We start from the raw sequence: 20,499 nt of genomic DNA on the forward strand, positions 1-20,499 counted from the left end.
TTTTCTCTCTCCTGTTTGGTCATGAATTCTTGTTTTCCATAAATCTGATAGGTAAACTATTCTTTGCTTTCCCAGTTTGCTTACACTATCAGTCTTTATATGTAAATCATAAACCCATTTTAACTTTATTTTAGTATATGATGTGAAATTTTGATCAATGGCTAGTTTCTGCCATACTCTTTTCCAGTTTTCCCAGAAATTTTTGTCAAACAGAGGATTCTTATTCTGGAAGCTAGGGTCTTTGGGTTTATCAAGTAATAGATTACTATAGTCATTGACTACTGTATCTTGCATATTTAATGTATTCCACTAATCCACCAGTCTGTTTCTTAGCCAGGACCAAGCAGTTTTGATGATTGCTTCTTTATAATACAATTTAAGATTGGGAATGGCCAGGCCACCTTCCCCTGCATTTCTTTTTATTAATTCCCTTCATATTCTGCACTTTTTGTACTTCCAAATGAATATTATTATTTTTTCTATCTGTATAAAATAATTTTTAGTAGATTGAGTAGTATGGCACTGAATAAGTAAATTAGCTTAGGTAAAATTGTCATTTTTTATTATATTAGCTTGGCCTACCCATGAGCAACTGATGTTTATCCAATTATTTAGATCTGACTTTATTTGTGTGAAAAGTGTTTTATAATTGTGTTCATAGAGTTTCTGGGTTTGTTTTGGGAGGTAGACTCCTAAATATTTTATAACAGTAAGTTTAAATGTAATATCTCTTTCTATCTTTTGCTGTTGGTCTTTGTTGGTAATACATAGAAATGCTGATGATTTATGTAGGTTTATTTTATAGCCTGCAACTTTGCTAAAGTTGATTATTATTTCAAGTAGTTTTTACTTGATTCTCTAGGATTCTGTAAGTATATCATCATATCATCTCTGAAAGATGATAGTTATGTTTCTCCTTTACCTATTCTAATACATTCAATTTCTTTTCCTTCTCTTATTGCTCAAGCTAACGTTTCCAGTATCATAGTGAACAACAGTGGGGAAGGTTTTAGGTAGATGTTACTTATAATTTTTAGGAAGACTCTATTTATTTCTATGCTCCCTATTGTTTTTAATAGAAATGAGTGTTGTATTTTGTCAGAAGCTTTTTCTACATTAATTGAGATGATCACATCATTTCTGTCAGTTTTGGTGTTGATATGATCAATTATGCTGATAGTTTTCCTAATATTGAACCAGCCTTGCTTTCTTGGTATAAATCCCACCTGGTCATAGTGTATTATTTTTGTGATAAGTTACTGTAATCTATTTGCTAATCTTTTATTTAAAAATTGTGTATCCATATTCATTAGAGAAATTGGTCTATAACTTTCTTTCTCTGTTTTGACTCTTCCTGGTTTAGGTATTAGCACCATATTCTCATTATAAAAAGAATTTGATAGGATTCCTTCACTCATTTTCCCAAATAGTCTATATAGTAATGGAATTAATTGTTCTTTAAATGTTTGATAGAATTCATGTGTAAATCCATCTGGCGCCCAGAGACTTTTTCCTAGGTAGTTCACCAATGGTTTGTTCAATTTCTTTTTCTGAGATGGGGTTATTTAAGTATTGTACTTCCTCTTCTGTTAATCTGTGCAATTTATGTTTTTTTTGTAAGTATGTATCTATTTCACTAAGATTGTCAAATTTATTGACATACAGTTGGGCAAAATAGTTCCTAATTATAGTTTTAATTTCCTCTTCCTTTTCATTTTTGATACTAGTAATGTGGTTTTCTTCTTTCTTTTTTTAATTAAATTAACCAAAATTTTATCTGTTTTATTGGTTTTTCATAAAACTAGCTCTTAGTTTTATTTATTAGTTCAATGGTGCTCTTAATTTCTATTTTACTAATTTTTCTTTGGTTTTCAATATTTCTAACTTGGTGTTTAATTGAGGATTTTTATTTGGTTGTATGCCCAATTCACTGATCTCCTCTTTTTCTATATTATTTATGTAAGCATTTAAAGATATAAAAACCTCCTCTGAGAACTGCTTTCAATGCATCTCATAAGTTTTGGTGTGTTGTCACATTGCTGTCATTCTCTTGAATGAAGTTATGGACTGTTTCTATGATTTCTTGTTTTATCCAATCATTTTTTAGGATTATATTATTTAATTTCTAATTATTTTTAGTCTATCTTTCCATGGCCCTTCATTACATATAATTGTTATTGCTACATGATCTGAAAAGGATGCATTTAATATTTCTGCCTTTGTGCATTGGATTGTGAAGTTTTTATGCCCTAGTGCATGGTCAATTTTCGTGTATGTGCCAAGTACCACCAAGAAAAAAGTGTAATCCTTTCTATCCCCATTCAATTTTCTCCAGAAGTCTATCATACCTAACTTTTCTAATGTTGTATTCACCTCCTTAACTTCTTTCTTGTTTATTTTGTGGTTAGATTTATCTAGTTCAGAGAGAAGGAGGTTGAGGTTCCCCACTGATATAATTTTGCTGTCTATTTCTTCCTGTAACTCCCTAAACTTCTCCTCTAAGAATTTGGATGCTATACAATTGGGTGCATATGTTTAGTAATGATATTACTTTATTGTCTATGGTGCCTTTTAGCAGTATGTAATTTCCTTCCTTATCTCTTTTAATAAGAACTATTTTTGCTTTTGCAAATAGGAAAAGATTTGTATGGACTGCTTCAGTGTATCATCTTTCCATGCAGGAATGTAAACCGTTCATCCTTAATAAGTCACTTAGGATTTCTCTTTCCTGTTTACCTCTTCATGTTTCACTTGAGTCTTGTATTTGAAAGTCGAAATTTTATTCATCTTTGGTCTTTTTATCCAGAATTCTTAAAATTCTCCTATTTCATGGATTGACCATTTTTTCCCCTGAAGGATTATATTCATTTTTGCTGCATAGGTGATTCTTGGTTGTAATCCTATCTTCTTTGCCCTCCCAAATATTATATTCCAATCCCTGTTGTCCCTTAATGTAGAAGCTGCTAAATCTTGTATAGTCCTGATTTTGTTTGCACAATACTTGAATTGTTTCTTTCTTTCCACTTTCAATATTTTCTCCTTGACCTGGAAACTCTGGAATTTGGCTAAAATATTCCTAGGAGTTTTCCTTTGGGGATCTCTTTCAGGAGGTGATTGGTGGATTCTTTCCATTTCTATTTTGTCCTGTGCTTCTGAAATATGAAGGCACTTTTACTTGATAATTTCTTGAAAGATGATGTCTAGGCTCTTTTTTTAATCATGGCTTTCAGATAGCCCCATAAGTTTTTTTAAATTCTCTGCCCTGGATCTATTTTCCTAGTCAGTTGGTTTCCCAATGAGATATTTCACATTGTCTTTGATTTTTTTCATTCTTTTGGATTTGTTTTAGAGTGTCTTGATTTCTTACAAAGTCACTAGCTTCCAGTTGCTCCCTTCTAATTTTTAGTATTTTCTTCAGTAAGCTTATGGACTTCCTTTTCCATTTGGCAAATTATTGCTTTTTAGAGCATTCTTCTCCTCAATGCCTTTTTGGACCTCTTTTGCCATTTGGGTTAGGCTATTTTTTAAGGTTTTACTTTCTTCAATATTTTTAGGAGGTCTCCTTTAGCAAACTGTGGACTTGTTTTTCATGATTTCCTTTCATCACTCTCAGTTTTTCCTCTACTTCTCTTCCTTGTTTCTCAAAATCCTTTTTGAGTTTTTCCATGGCCTGAGACCTATTCATATTTTTTAATTAATTTTATTAATTTATTTTTATTTATCAACAATCACTTCCATATGCTTTTGAGTTTAAAATTTTTCTCCCACCTCCTCCCCATGGCACAGAATCTGATATACACGATACATTTAAATTCCTATTAAACATATTTTCACATTAATGAAGGTGTAAGTAAAAATTAAAACCAATAGGAGGAACCATCAGAAAGAGGAAACAAAACTGAACAGAAGAGAAAAAAAAAGATAGCGATTCAACTTTCACAGTTATGATTACTCTCTGTGTCTTTTTCTCCATCCTTTCCCCCTCTGTTTATGCTTTTCTTTCTCCTTTCTCCTTTGCCCCCATCACTAATGTTTTGCTTTTGACCACTGCCTCCTTCAGTCTCTCTTCTGCCTTCTATTATCCCTTTCCATTTTCTTCCCCTTTGCCCTTATTGCTTCTTCCCTCCCTTCTATCCCCCCTCCTTTTTCTTTTGCCTTTTCCCTCCTACTGCCTATAGGGCAAGTTAGATTTCTATACCTAACTGATTATGTTATTCCCTTCTTGAGCCAAATCTGATGAAAGTAAGGTTCAAGCAATGCTCACCCTTCTCCCTTCTTTCTCTCTGCTATAATAGGATTTTTTCTTTTCCTGTAATGTAATTTACCCTTGTCTGCCTCCTCCTTTCTCAGCACATTTTCTCAGATCAGACTAATCCACTTACTTGGATTCATTTAACCCACTTGATTAGATTTTTTTTCTTATCATTACATCAAACTCAACTAATATCCACCTCCTTTATATATACTCCTTTCACATGGTGTAATAATACAGTTCTCAAGAGTTGCAAGTGTCATCTTCACACGTAGGGATGTAAACAGTCTACCCATATTAACAACATTTTGTATATTTTTTGTCCCATTTACCTTTTTATGTCTTTCTTGAATCTTGTACTTGAAGATCAATTTTTTGTCTTTTTATCAGGAAGGTTTGGAAGTCCCCTATTTCATTGAATATCCATCTCCTCTCTTGAAAAATAATGTTCTTTTTTGCAGGGTAGTTGATCCTTGGTTTCAATCCAAGCTCCTTTGCCTTAAGGAAAGTAATTTTCCACACCCTGCAGTCTTTTAATGTAGAAGCTGCAAGGTCCTGTGAAATCCTGATTGTGGTTCCCTGATATTTGAATTGTTTCTTTCTGGCTGCTTGCAGCACCTTCTCTATCATCTGGTAATTTTGGAATTTTGCTATTATATTCCTTGGCGTCTTCAATTTGGGATCTCTTTCAGGTGGTGAGTCGTGTATTCTTTCTATGGTTATTTTACCTTCTGGTTCTAGGACTTCCAGGCAGTTTTCCTCTATGATTTCCTGAAAGATATTGTCCAGGCTCTTTTTTTTTTTCATCAAGATTTTCAGGTAGTCCAGTGATTTTTAAATAGTCTCTCCTGGATGATTTTCCAGGTCAGTTTCTTTTACCAATGAGGTATTTTATGTTTTCATCTATTTTTTCATTTTTTTTTTTGGTTTGTGTTTGATTCTTTCTCTCTCATAGAATCATTAGTTTGCATTTGTCCAATTTTAATTTTTAACAGATTGTTTTCTTCTGTTAGTTTTTGTACTTCCTTCTTCAATCGGCCAATTGTATTTTTAAGGGATTTGTTTTCCTTTGGTGTACTTTTTTTCCAGTTTGCCAATTGTGTTTTTTTGGGACTTGTTTTGTTCAGTGTACTTTTTTTCCAATTGGACAATTGTATTTTTGAAGGACTCTTTTACCTCTCTCATTAGACTTTTAAAATCCTTCTTGATCTCTTCTAAGAAGGCTTTTTGGACGTCAGACCAGTTCATATTCCCTTTTGATGTTGCAGATGTGGGTTTTTTGACAATGTTTTTCTCTTCAGCATTTCTGTCTTCATCTTCACTCTTCTCATAATATGAATCTATGGTACATTTCTTTTTACTCATGGTTTCTTTAGTCCCTGGACTTCCAAGAGATTGGGGCTCTCCTGCTGGGTAACAGAGGGCACTGACCCAAGCTTCTTGTGTTGGGAGCCTAGGTCTTGGTCACTGGCTTTGTGTGCTGGGGCTTCTTATGTTGGCAATTGGAGGCTGTAGGGTTCTGGCAGTTTACCTCATATTGGGCTGGAATCAGCAAGGCTGTAACTTTCAGGCAATTCTAGGTTACCTGCTTTTACTTTCCTTTAGCTTTCTTCAGCTCCTTTTAGATGGGTGCTGCAGGATATTTATCTGCCTGGGGCCTCTTGCAATTCTGCCTCCCTTGTTTCTGCTAATGTACTGGGAGATTACTTTGTAGTAGAATGCAGAGGCACCTGGTGGTTTTCTGAGCTGGTTTACACTGGTGCCCCCACCCTCGCTGAGGCACTCGGAGGTCCAGGTATTGGTGTTGGCCTACCACCTGGGCTTCAGGATCTCCTCCTGGTTGACAGTTGGAGGCTGTAGGGTTCTGACAGCTTACCTGATGTTGGGTTGGAATCACCAAGGCTAGGACTTTAGGAAAACTCTAGGTTGCTTTCCTCAGCTCCTTTCAGATGAATGCTGCAGGGTGCCTATCCACCTGGATTCCTTTGTAGTCCTGTTTCCCTTGTTTTTGCTGAGACACTTGGAGACCCATTTGCTGGGCTGCTGTACTGCTATTCCCCATCTTTATTCTAGTTCAGCTGTTCCAGGGTTTTTTTTCCCCTGGGGTGATATTTTCTGGCTTTTCAGAGGCTGATAGGGGAGGGTGAGAGCTACTTCTTTTTCACTCTGCCCTCTTGACTTCTGGAAGTGGAAGCCTACCTATTCATATTTTTCTTGGATGGCTTTGGATGTAGGGAGCTTTGACTTTGTTGTCTTCTGGTTGTATATTTTGAACTTCTTTGTCACCAAAGTAAGATTCTGTGGTCTGATTCTTTTTGCACTGCTTGCTCATGATATCAGTCAATTACTTGAGTTATAAACTCTTTGTTAAGACAGGGGTCTGCTTCCAGTGTGCAGAATGTGCTGTCCAAAATGGGGGGTTTTGTGCAGCTGTTTTCAGAGATACTTTTAGGGACCTGAAAATTTTCAGTTCTTCCAAGGTACTATGATCAAGGGCAAGGCATTTACTCCTTTCCTGGCCTGTGCTCTGGTCTATGAGTGACCACAAGCAGTCTTTTCTGTCTTGGAACTGTGAGGATTTGTTCTGCACAGCCACTACAAGCTCCACCATGCCAGTGCTTTTCTTTGCCCCATGACCACCACCCAGAACTGTGATCCAGATCCAAGTATGGCAAAGCAAGAGAATCCTGAAGCAGCAGAAAGATCCCTGCAATCCCCCTCTGATCAGCCTCTCGATTCCCCCTCAGTCTGTGGGCTGGAAGCTCAGGAGGCAGCCGCCACCTTGGGGCAGAGCTTGGGGAATGGGGCTGTTAACCTACTCTGCTTCTCTTTCAGAGACAGAAGTCTGGAAACCACCACAGCTGCCAGTGATTCAGTCCTCTGAGGCCTGCTTCAGGTTTGCTGTGGCTTGCCTTGACTGTGAGCTCATGTCAAAGTGAACTCCTCTTCCAACTGCTATGATATACCTTTCTGATCAACCATCCAGGTTGTCTTGGGTTGTAAAGTAATCAAAATTATCTATTTTGCTTTTCATAATGTTCTCTATCTCTTGTTTGGTCATAAATTCTTCCCTTCTCCATAGATCTGAAAGGCAAATTACTCCTTGGTCTTCTACTTTGCTTATAGCATCAGTCTTTACATCTAAATCCTATACCCATTTTGACTTTATTTTTGTATAGGGTGTAAGATGTTATTCTATGCCCAGTTTCTGCCATACTTATTTTCCAGTTGTCTCAGCAGTTTTTGTTAAATAGTGATTTCTTTTCTCAGAAACTAAAGTCAAATGTTAGATTACTATAGTAGTTGACTACTGTGTCTTGCATACTTAACTTATGCCACTGATACACCACTCTATTACTTAGCCAGTACCAAGTAGTTTTAATGATTGCTGCTTTAAAATACACTTTAAGATCTGGTACAGCTAGACCACCTTGCCTTGAATTCCTTTTCATTAGTTCTCTTAATGTTGTGGACCTTTTGCTCTTTCAGATGAGTTTTGTTATTTTTTCCCTTTCTTTATAAAATGATTTTTTTTTCTAATTTGATTGGTATAGCACTGAATAAGTAAATTAATTTAGGTAAAATTGTCATTTGTATTACATTAGCTTGGCCTACCCATGAGCAACTGATATTTTTCCAATTATTTAGATCTGAATTTATTTGTTTGAAAAATGTTTTGTAATTGTGTTCAAATAATTCCTGGTTTTGTTTTGGCAGATAGACTCTCAAATATTTTATAATGTCTACAATAATTTTAAATGGATTTTCTTTTTCTGTCTCTTGGTGTGAGGCTTTGTTAGTAATATGTAGAAATGCTGATGATTTGTGTGGGTTTATTTTACAACCTGCAACTTTGCTAAATTTGTTCATTATTTCAAGTAACTTTTTACTTGATTCTCTAGGATTCTCTAAATATACCATCATACCATTTACCAAGAGTGACCTCTTTGTTTCTTCTTTGTCTATTTTAATTCCTTCAATTCATTTTTCTTCTCTAATTGCTACAGCTAACATTTCTAGCACCATATTGAATAACAGTGGTGATAATGGACATCCTTCTTTCACCCCAGATCTTACTGGAAATGCTTCTAGCTTATCCACCTTACATATAATGCTTCCTGATGGTTTTTCGATAGCTTTTATCTATCATTTTAAGGAAGACTCCATTTATTCCTATTCTATCTAATGTTTTTAATAGGAATGGGTATTGTATTTTATCAAATGTTTTTTCTGCATCTATTGAGTTAAACATATGATTTTGTTTTTAGTTTTGTTGTTGATGTGGTCAATTATCCACCTAATCTCTTAAAAGGAATATAGAAGAGTTAGAGGGAAAAGAAAGGAAAGGAGAGGACAAAATTCCACAAATAAAATTTTTGTCAAAAACAATGCATGAATGTAAATATTGTTTCCTTTAAAATTATTTAAGGCTCTTACTAATTTGACTGTCTTAAGGCCAAGAATATGGACAATGACCCTTCTGCCATTTGTAGGTTATTATGGCATCCTTGTTCATCCTAGGTAAGAAATTTATATTTGAGAAGATATTAAGGATATGACTGAAGTGGGTTTGTTTTTGTAATTATAAAATTTAAAGTGGAAGTATATCTTTATAATTGCATTCTCTGTTTTCCACTTATAGCTCTATCAACATATCCTTACTCTAAGTAGATTTGGAAACCATGAACAGCCCACTTGAAAAACTACCGATATACAATTGTAAAATCATAATAACATTAGTTTTAAGTTACTCATAAGAAAGAAATCAGTAAATGTACATTTAACATAATTTTATTCCATTTATTCTCAGCACAGCTGCTACCTATCATCTTTTTGTTTTATTGGTCAGCTGTTGTCATTGCCATCCTACATACTACTTTTTTGGCCAGCAAGTCATTAGAAAGAATAGTTAATATACCTAAAAGGCACTTTCTACTTTTCTACTTCATATAATCATGTCCACTAAAATGAAATATATACGTACATACACGTGTGTATATATAACACACATGTCTTATATATACATGCACACATATTACACACAAATATACACATATGTGCATATATACATACATGCATATACTTATACATATAATATACATACATATACATATACATATACATATATACATGTAACTTTGACTCCAGAGACTTTTTTTCCTATTGTATCATCACAATCTTATGAATCACTGGACTTCAATTTACCATAATAAAGCATTAAACAGAAATCAATAATTCATTTTATGTCATTCCCATCAATGTCAAAGAAGCACACATGAATTTCTTCCTAACATGATAAACAATCATTTGCTTTAGAGTAGAGGTCATCATCATCACCATCATCATCATCACCATCATCATCATCATCATCATTATTATTATTATTGTTATTATTATTATTACTACCATTATTAAATTTAAAAGCCAAATATTTATTTTAAGTCTATCAATTTCTCTATGATAAAAAACACCATAATACATCAGTTAGGTTTCCTTCTGATGACAGATTCAAAGGCCTTACAAATTTTATTGTATCATTTTTAAGTAATACATTTTCTTGTCTTTCCTCTGATAAATTCAGTTTGAAAATATATTACACACAATGTAAGCACCAAAGAACCATTTCTACATGCAAAGTATAAAAACTCATGTGATTATGACATGACTTTTTAAAGGAAATCTGTAGTTACTTAAATTAAAATGTTATATTAGTCAATTATCTAGATACCCTTCTCACCTCCCCTTTCCCTCCTGCTAAAAAAAAGCAAAATAAAACAAACAAACAAAAAAAAAACAGGCAGGCAGGTGGGCACAAATGAAAGGTAGTAATTTAAAATATGATGGCTTAGATAATTTTATATCCCATTACAAGCAGTTCCCTTGATCTGTGATTGCTGTTTTATGGAAATCAAAATTGCCTAGGCAAAAGCTATTAAAATATTTAAACATATTTAGTATTTTCATGTGAGGAGGGAGTAAATATAGATAGAAAATCAATATAAAACAATGAGTTCATTAGATTTTGTTTTGTGGAACCACAAACCATAATATATTAATGAGTAAAATAAAACATTTAGGTAAGCGCTTTACAGTTTCTAACACTTTCTTTGCGCTCATACATATAGAGAAAAACTCTGTGAGGAAGACAGTACAAATGGTATCCCTAGAATTAGTGCTAAATCATTCTGAAGTTCTGTTTCCTTGGTTATTATGCTTATTGCAACTGTAGGAAATGAGCAGAATTGTGTAGGGGGAAAACCTGTATTATATTATTTGCAATAAATATATATAAAATAAGGTCTCTTAGAATTAAGGGACCAATTATTATTCCTGGTATTGGCACAGTGAATACAGTACTAGGCTTTGAATTAAGAAGATTTGAAACCCAATCTAGCCTCATACATTTAAAAGTTTGGCAAGTTATTTAACCCACATGTTACAATTTCTGTTATCTGTAAAATGGGGATAATAATAGCATCTCACACACTTTTTTTTTGTGAGGATAAAATGGTATGACTCATAAACTTCCTTGCAATGCTTAAAGCAATATATAAATTTTGTTTTTCTTGTTACTGATACTACTACTACTACTTCTACTCCTCCTCCTTCTCCTCCTCTTTTTACTACTACCTTATGACCTTGAATAATTTATTTAACTTCTAAGGCTTAAGTTTCCCCAATCAGTTCAACAAATATTTCTTAGGTGGCTATTCAAATGGCATTATGTTGGGTAGTGGGCACCTAATTTATTGAAAAATTACCAAAAAAAGATAGGCCTTGTCTTCAAACAGGTCACAGTATTTGGGGGTATTAGGTTTGGAATCATGGTATACTTATACATACACAAGTGAAAAGGGCAAAATCAGTCAGTCAAGCAGCCAACAAAGATTTATTAAAGGCTTCTATGTTCCAGACACTGATCACGAGAGATAGAAAGTAACTAGGAAAATTTTAAGAATGAAAGAATACTTTCACTTGGAAAGGTCAGTTAAGGCTGAGAGGACTTGAACTAAGCTTTCAAGGGGAAAAATGATTGTACAAAATGAGAGAGTTTGACTAGATGACTGCATTCTGGCTTTTAAATTCCCCTCTGTCTATAAACTCTATGGTCCTGTGAACTCTTAAAAGCAATTTTAAAAAGATTGTGTATATTAACAGTTTGTCTTTTATCCAGTAATACACTGTCACCTATATTAGCAAGAAAATAAAGATTGGATTGAAGTATTGTAGCTTCTACTTACTCAAATTGCCTCTGTGATCACATTGATGTGGTTATTTTCTCTAATGTTCCTTCCTCCAATGATGGCTACTATAGTGAGAGGATAACCTAAATGTTATACTGCCACACCAATTCCCATGTAAGTTAGTAAATTATTTTTTCTCCTAAAAATGTATTTAAGCTAACATCAAAATTTAATTGGATAAGGGCCCTAGAGGCTCAGATTGTTGACATCATTCTGTTGTCATCTGAATTTAAAAAAAAAAAAAGCCACAAGGAGCTTCAGGCAGTCTGTGAGACTTTAAATCAAGAAACAAAGTTTAAGTTCAGGATTTTTTATTTGCCAAGCAGAAAAATGGTGATGTTAATGTTGGAGACAGACTCCTGGAAAAATATCTCTGGAAATCAGTCACTCCGATTTTTACTACTCTTCTTTAAGCCTTGTCGAGAGTACACAAAGAACAACATCACTTACTGGCATTAAACAAAAAAGACATTGCCACTCATATTAGTCACCATAAAGAAGACAAAGTCTCTTTATGACTTAAGGTATATCATATAGTGGATAGGCTATTAGTCCGAGTCTGAGAAAACTGGTTTTAAATCTTACCTCAGACATGACCATAGACAAGTCAATTAATCTCTCTGCTTCATTTTACTCATCTGTCAAGTGAAAGAGTTGGTCTCAATGATGGGTAAGGTCTCTTATAGCACTAAATCTATGATCCTATGATAATTGAAATTACTTCTTGAAAATATCTAATTATTTCATTCAAAAAATTGATTAAACCTTTAATTCTAGGTAGAGCTTGATACCTAGACATGTTCAAAATAGTATTTTTTTTGGGGGGGGAAGGCAATTGGGATTAACTTACTTGCCCAGAGTCACACAGCTGGGGAGTGTTATGTGTCTGAGGACAAATTGGAACTCAGGTCCTCCTGACTCCAGGGCCAGTTCTCTATCCACTGCACCACCTAGCTTCCCCATCAAAACAGTAATTCATAAGTTTTGCAACGCAGCTGAGGCCTTAGTGTAATAAACTTCTATACTTTGTTTTCTGGGTTGCCATTTTTACCAGCTGGCCAGCCTCCCTGTACTTGACTAGACTGGTCCTATAAAAACAGATTTAGTTTTTTTTGTTTGTTTGTTTTTTTCATCCATACTCTGAAGCCATTGTAATATGGTAGAACCGATTAAAGCTTATTTTCCACTGGAAGGACATTTGGAAATCCAAGTTCTCTTTACATCACAATGAAGCCTTGGAGTAAGACTTTGTGAGATTCTACTTATCACGGAAATTTCAGAAAGATAAATTACCCTGATACAGGCTTATACTTATAAATAGATGCTTATTAAATAATTATTAATGAATGAATGAATGATTAAGTAATCTATAATTATTTAACTTTCTAACAAGTCTTTGTCTTGCCTACCAAAAGATAACATAATTTTATTGTGGCACAGAGTTCTTGAGGTACCTGTTTTATTTTGTGTTTTTATTCTGCCTAGTTCCTAGTATATTATTCTGAACATATAACAATATTTAATAGAACAACATATATGGAAACCCCTATAAGCTTAAGTAGAGAATCCTAATAAATGGCTGTGGACAAAAGTTATAGGAGGTATTTAATTTTAACTGGAAGCAATCTCTTTCTTCTCTCTTTCCCTCTCTCCCTCTCCCTCCATATATTCATCCATGTATCCATGCATTCATCCATCCATTTATTTCTTTATTCATTTATTTAGTCAGGTAGCTGATAAAGGCCAATAGGCTTTGAGTCAGGAAGAAAAGAATCCTGAGTTCAAATTCAGCCACAAATACTTACTAGCTGTATGACCTCGGGCATATCATTTAATTTCTTCCAGCCTATATTTCCTCAAATGGAAAATAATGAAACTAATGACACCTACCTCCTAGTGTATTAATAGGATCAAATGAAATATATGTTTTTTTAAATGCTTAGTGCAATGCTTGGCTCATAGTAGTTGGTTAATCAATTCTTGTTTCCTTCCTTCTATCTTGTATTGTTTACATTGCATAGCATAGTGCTGACAATGCAGTCACTCAATGAAATTGATAACTAACAGAATGTTTTTAAGTTTTGAGAAACATGATAGAATATCTCATTTGATACTAATAACAACCCAATAAAATAGATGCTATTATTGGCCCCATTTTGCAGATTGGGAAATTGATAGTCAAATGAATTGTCTATAGTCATATGGCTAGGAAGTATACAAGATTGGATTTCAGCTTGTTTCTTTCAGCTTGAAACCCAAAGTACTTTCAACTATATTATATCCCTCAGAAACAGTTAAATTCTTTTGATTTATTTTACCTTATACACACTAATAGGTTATCTTTTATTCCAATTTTAATACTCATAATAAAATTTGATTACATAGGGAATTTGGCTCATCTTTGGATACAAATGATGAGTAAATTAGGGAACCTTTAAGAAATTGTTTTCCAGGATAATTAATGCTATCTCTAGTCCACTAGAAGCAGTGGGTTATTTCAATAAATAATTTGGACTAAAATGAAGACAAATCATGCACCCCTATATTTTTCCCCCATTATACCAGCGAATTGCCAAGGGATATTTGGAAGTAATCCCAGAGAAAGCACAAAGTACACATCTTGTCTTTTCCCAGAGAAAATGAAGTACTTGGTGAAAATGGGACATGTTTCTTTAGAATTATTCTTTATTTCAGAACATAAGAGGAAATTAGAACATCTGTTTCACTATAAGTATTTCAAGCCCTCTAGCTGTTTCTGGATTATCCCTTGTCTAAGGGTTTGTGTAAGGTGTTCCCAATACAGCTTCCAGAAGGTGTCACATTCTGGCTTTTGGCAGCCAAACTAGAGAAATGGCCCTGTATTCAGGCCATCTACTATGCCTGCTTGTCAGCAGGTGAGATAGTCACAAATTCCTGCCAATTTTCAGGAGTAGATATTCCAAGGAGAATGATTTTTTTTCTGCCAATTCAGCTCTACAATGACCCACAGATACTCTTCACTTATTCCATTTTTCAGTTTAAGTATGAAGCCCAGGTCTTTCAGTACTTCAAAATAGGGGTTTTTTTTGAAAATTTTAAGGAAAAGACAACTTTTAAACATGCAAATCTACTAAAAGTGAGAACATGAAAGACACTGCAGGCAAAAATAGTGTAGAAGTAGAATAAAACCAAGGTAATGAGGAAGGGGATTCATGGTAATTATTAAGTAGTGGATTGGGAACATGGAATAAGTACTATGGATACAAATACAAACTATTTGAAGTCTGACCTAATAAGAGTAGATATTCTTTGTAATCAATCTCCTCATAAATAAAGACTAGGAAGCTTGAGAGAAGGAATAAATGATGGCATCATAGCACAACATAAATCGCATGGGATTTTCAGTTCTGCCATTTTACTACCTGTGGGATCTTGAAGCAAATTGCTTAACTGTGTTTAACATCAGTTTCTTCATCTATTCAATGTGAAAGTAGACTAGATTGCTTCTGGGATTCCTTTCAGGTTAAAATCTAAGATCTTATGATGAAGAGATCATATGCATCACTGGTTTCCTTTCTGGTGTTAGGAGAATGGGAAAAAATGCTCCCAGAACAGTGATGAAACTCCTATGGACAACTTAAGGGAAGAAGATCATAATGGTTCATGAAGTTCATGAAGCACAGGCTGTACAGACTTAGATGGGTTGCAATATGCATCATATATCATATCACAAACTCACTGATTGGCTAAATTTTCTTGATGCAAACTCAGGTTGCTGTATCTTTAAGAAATGTTTTCCTACCTGCTTTGAGGTGTTTTATCCATTTTTCTCCTTTCATGAGGATCAATTCCTTCAGATACAAATTCTAGATGCCAAATTGGGTCCATCTTATTGCTCTATGCCTCTTTGGATATCACACCCAATAAAACCAGTAGAGTTGATTGTGCATTACTAGCCATCAATTTAGTATGACAGGCAGCTAGGCAACTCAGTGGATCAGGTATTCCACTAGGAATTAGGAAAACCTGAGTTCAAATCTTGTCTCATACATTTAATCAGCTATTTGATCCAAATCAAGTTACTTAAGCTCTTATCCCTGATTTCCTCATATGTAAAACAGGGATATTAATAGTACTTGTCTTAGAGGGTTGGAGGGAGAATCAAATGACATAACATACGTAAAAGTCTTTGTAAACTTTTGGGGGCAGAGCCAAGATGGTGGAGTACATGCATCAATCCAGCTGAATTCTTAAAACATTACCCTCCAAACAAATTTAAAGTAACCCCTCAAATCAAATTTTGGAGTGGCAGATCCAACAATAAGTGATAGTGAAACATTTTTTTTCAGCCTGACAAATTTTAGAAGGTCAGCAAGAGAGGTCTGAGGCACTGCCTTGGTAGTCAGGCTGAAGCACATGCAGCAGCAACAGCAACAACAGTGGGAGACCTTGGAGGAGACTGCAATAGTGAAAACAACAGCTTCAGAAGCTCTCAGCCCAGAGGCAACACAAAGGGAGCTGGACAAATGGTCAGAAAGGGATTACAGGGACCGTTTGGTGGAACTGAGTGCAGGTAACACTGATTAGAAACTCTATTGCTCATACACATTTCTAAATCACAGTTTCAGGGCAGAGAGGAGGCCTTAAACCTAGAGGGATGCAGAGGCCCTGGTCACAGTTCCCAGGCCAAGAGTAGTACTAATGCTTATGTCCTCAGCAGAGCATGGGACCTGATAACATTTCCAGGGCCAAGAGAAACGCTAGCATTTGGGGCTGCAGGAGAACAAGATCTTCCTGGGTAAAAAACAGAGTTCAGACCAGGAGACCAGGAAATATATCTCTCCTCAGCTAACACCACCATGGAAGTACCAAAAACTTGCAGACCCTTACAAGTAGCTCTGAAAGCATCAGAGAAAAGCCTAAAGCTTGAGAAAATGTCTCCCCAGCCTTGAGTGAACTGAATCCAATTTTAGCATGAAGTTCAAAGGTAAGAAATAGATTGGAAAAATGAGCAAATAACAACAACAACAAAAAGTATTTGATTATATAAAAGCTGCTATGGTGGCAGTGAAAACTAAGATAAACTCAGAAAAACACAAGAGCATGACAAAAGCTAGATGAAAAGCCTGAAACACAGTAATAATTGGATCCAAGCCCCCCAAAAATCCTGGAGGACTTGAAAAAGAAATGAGTGGCAGAGGAAAAAAATGGGGGAAAATGAGTTATGCAAGAAAATTATGAAAATAGAATTAACAGAGGAGGCAGAGCCAAGGTGGAGGAGGGAAAGCAGGGACTTGCCTGAGCTCTACCCCAAATTTTTTCAAATACATCTAAAAAAGTGACTCTGAACAAATTCTAGAGTGACAGAACCCAAAAAAGACAGAGTGAGGCATATTTCCAGCCCAAGACAACCTGGAAGATTGACAGGAAAGGTCTGTTGTACCAGCTTGAGGGAGGAGTAGGCAGCTAGTAGGGCACGGCATAGACCTGGCCTAAGCAAAGTTGGAGCAGGCTTCGGGGAACTGAATCAACAGCAGCAGTGGTGGGTTCCAGTGTTCTGAGACCACAGACACCACAGAAAACTTAGAAGTTCAGCTGGATGGGTCTGTAGGAAGAGGGTGAGAGAAAAGCACAGTCCAGAGCTGGGCTGCAGGGTGTGGAAATACAGCTGCAGCACCAGCAAACCAGGAACAGGCCTTGGGAGTGACTGAATCAGCAGCAGTAGCTGTGGCTGCAGCAGCATCAGCACTGCTTTTAGAGATATTAACTCACAGACTGAATGTGTGAAAGTCACCTATTTAGACTTCCAGAAGCCAAGATGGTGGAGTAAGCAGTAAGTAATTCTTGCTCTCCTTTTTTAACCTTGGAAGACCCAGAGAATATTACTCAAGCAAAAATCATGAAATAGAAGAGTCAGCATAAAATCTAGATTCAGCAATCTTTTAAATTGTGAGACTAGGGGGATTAATGAGAATGGCTCCTCTTGCTGTGGCTAAAGGGGACCAGTACAGGAAGGGAGAAGCCCCAGCAAGCCAGTGGAAAGCCCCACCTAAGCAAACCAGTAACTAGGCCCCTAGCCAACAGCACAAGAAGCCTGGGACAGTGCCCCCTGTGCCCCAGAAGCAGAGATCAACTTTAAAAGACAGAAAAAAGGCAAACAACATGAGCAAGAAGCAACATAGAAGAACAATGATGATAGAAAAGTATCTTGGTGACAGGGAAAGTCAAAACACAAATTCAGGAGAGGATAACATTGTCAACATACAGACATCTAAAATCTCAGAGAGGAATATTAACTGGTCTCAAGCCCAAAAAGCCTTCTTGGAAGAGCTTCGATTTAAAAAATCAAATAAGAGAGGTAGAAGAAAAATTGGGAAAAGAAATGAGAGGTATGGAAGAGAGAGTCAATAGCTTTGAAAAAGAAGGATGAAAATTAACTATAGAAAACAAGTCCTTAAAAAGTACAACTGGTGAAATGGAAATGGAGGTACAAAAGTGAAGAAAACAATTCATTAAAAATTAGACTTGGGCAATTAGAAGCTAATAACTCTATGAGACATCACGAATCAGTCAAACAAAATGAAAGGAATGAAAAAAAAATTGAACAAAATGTAAAATACCTCATTGGAAAAACAACTGACCTAGAAAATAGATCCAGGAGAGATAACTTAAGAATTACAAATGTACCTGAAAGCCATGATGAAAAAATCAGAAAAACAGCCTGTACACCATCTTTCAGGAGATCATCAAGGAAAACTGCCCTAGAACCAGAGGGTAAAATGGTCATTGAAAGAATCCACCAATCACTTCCTGAAAGAGATCCCAAATTGAAAATGCCAAGGAATATTGCAGTCAAATTCTAGATTTATCAGATCAAGGATAAAATTCTTCAAGTAGCCAGGAAGAAACAATTCAAATATTGTGGAACCACAGTCAGGATTATGCAGGACCTTGCAGCTTCTAAAATAAAAGATCTGAGGACATGGAATATAATATTCCATAAGGAAATGGAGCATGGTTTATAACCAAGGATCAACTAGAAAAACTGAGCATAATCTTTCAGGGGAGGAGGTGGACATTCAATGAAATAGGGGACTTCCAGACTTTCCTGATGAAAAGGCCAGAGCTTAATGGAAAATTTGATCATCAAATACAAGACTCAATAAAATAATAAAAAGGGAACCAGGAAAACAAAACATGTTATTAAATAAGGGAAAACATGGGAATATGACACTTATAACTCTTGAGAACTATATATGTATTACTATATTTAGAAGGGATTTACATAGACAGAGGGGGTGTGTTTAAATTGACTCTGACGTGAAGTTAAAAACCTAGTGAAGTGGTGAAAGGGAATTGTAATGGGACAAGAAGAAAGGCGGAAGCAGAAAAGGGTAAATTGTATCACATGAAGAAGCACAAAGACATATTAGAGTAGAGGGAAAGAAGAGAGGGAGATGAGCATTGTTTGAACTTTATTCTTATTAGATATAGCTCAAGGAGGGAATAACATATTTATTTATAGAAATTTAGCTTGCCATATGGGCTGTAGGAAAGGAAAGGGGAAAGAAAAGGGAAGGGAGACAGAAAGGCAGAAAGTACTAAGGGAAAAGAGAAAGAAAATGGAGGGGGCAGATAGAAGGGAGGGTAGATTGAGGGAGGAGGTGGTGAAAAGCAAAACACAGGTGAGGAGGGTAAAAGGAGTAAAGGAGAAAGAAAGGCATAAATGGGGGAGAGCAGAATAAGATGGAAAGAAAGACACAGATAGTAATAGTAACTATGAATGTGAATGGGATGAACTATCCTACAAAAAAAGAAATGGATAACAGAAAGGATTAAAAATCATAATCCTACAATATGTTGTTTACAAAAAAAACACATTTGAAATAGAGGGATATACAAAGGGTAAAGGTAAAAGAGTAAAGTAGAATATATTTTGCTTCAGCTAAAGTAAAAAAAAATACAGAACAGGTAGGAATCTTGATCTCAGACAAAGCAAAAGCAAAAATAGATCTTATTAAAAGAGATAAGGAAGGAAGCTACATCCTGCTCCAAAGCACCATAGACAGTGAAGTAATATCATTACTAAACATATTTACACAAAGTGGTATGGCATCCAAATACTTAGAGGAGAAGTTCAAGGAGTTACAGGAAGAAATAGACAGCAAAACTATAGTAGTGGGGGACCTCCCCCTCCCCCTGTCTGAACTAGATAAATTTAATCACAAAATAAACAAGAAAGAAGTTAAGGAGGTGAAATTTTTTTTTTGAAAGTTAGATATGGTAAACCTCTGGAGAAAATTTAAAGGGGATAGAAAGAATATACTTTTTTGTTTCTCAGTGGTACATGGCACCTACACAAAAACTGACCATGTACTAGGGCATAAAACCCTCACAATCCAATGCAGAAAGGCGGATATATTAAATGAATCCTTTTCAGATCATAATGCAATAAAAATTGTATGTAATAAAGTTCCATGGAAAGGTAGACTAAAAATTAATTGGTAAGTAAATAATATAATCCTAAAGAATGAATGGGTCAAACAACAAATCATAGAAACTGTCAATAACTTCATCCAAGAGAATAACAATAATGAGACAACATACCAAAACTTATGGGATGCAGTGAAAGCAATTTTTAGGGGAAGTTTGATAGCCCTCAATGTTTACATGAATAAAACAGAGAAATAGGAGATCAGTGAATTGGGCATACAACTAAAAAACTAGAAAAAGAACAAATTAAAAATCCACAGGTAAATACCAAATAAGAGATACTGAAAACCAAGGAAGAGATTAATAAAATTGATATTAAGAAAACTATTGAACTAATAAATAAAACCAAGATATGGTTTTATGAAAAAAAACAGTAAAGTAGATAAACATTTGGCTAACATAATTAAAAAAAAATAAGAAAACCGAATTACCAGTGTCAAAAATAAAAAGGGTGAATCCTTCAGCAATGAAGAGGAAATTAAAACAATAATTAGGAAATATTTTGTCTAACTCTACGCCAATAAATTTGAC

The sequence above is a fragment of the Phascolarctos cinereus genome, unplaced genomic scaffold (assembly GCF_003287225.1).
Source record: "Phascolarctos cinereus isolate Bilbo 61053 unplaced genomic scaffold, phaCin_HiC Scaffold_5;HRSCAF=322, whole genome shotgun sequence".
NCBI classification, from domain to species: domain Eukaryota; kingdom Metazoa; phylum Chordata; class Mammalia; order Diprotodontia; family Phascolarctidae; genus Phascolarctos; species Phascolarctos cinereus.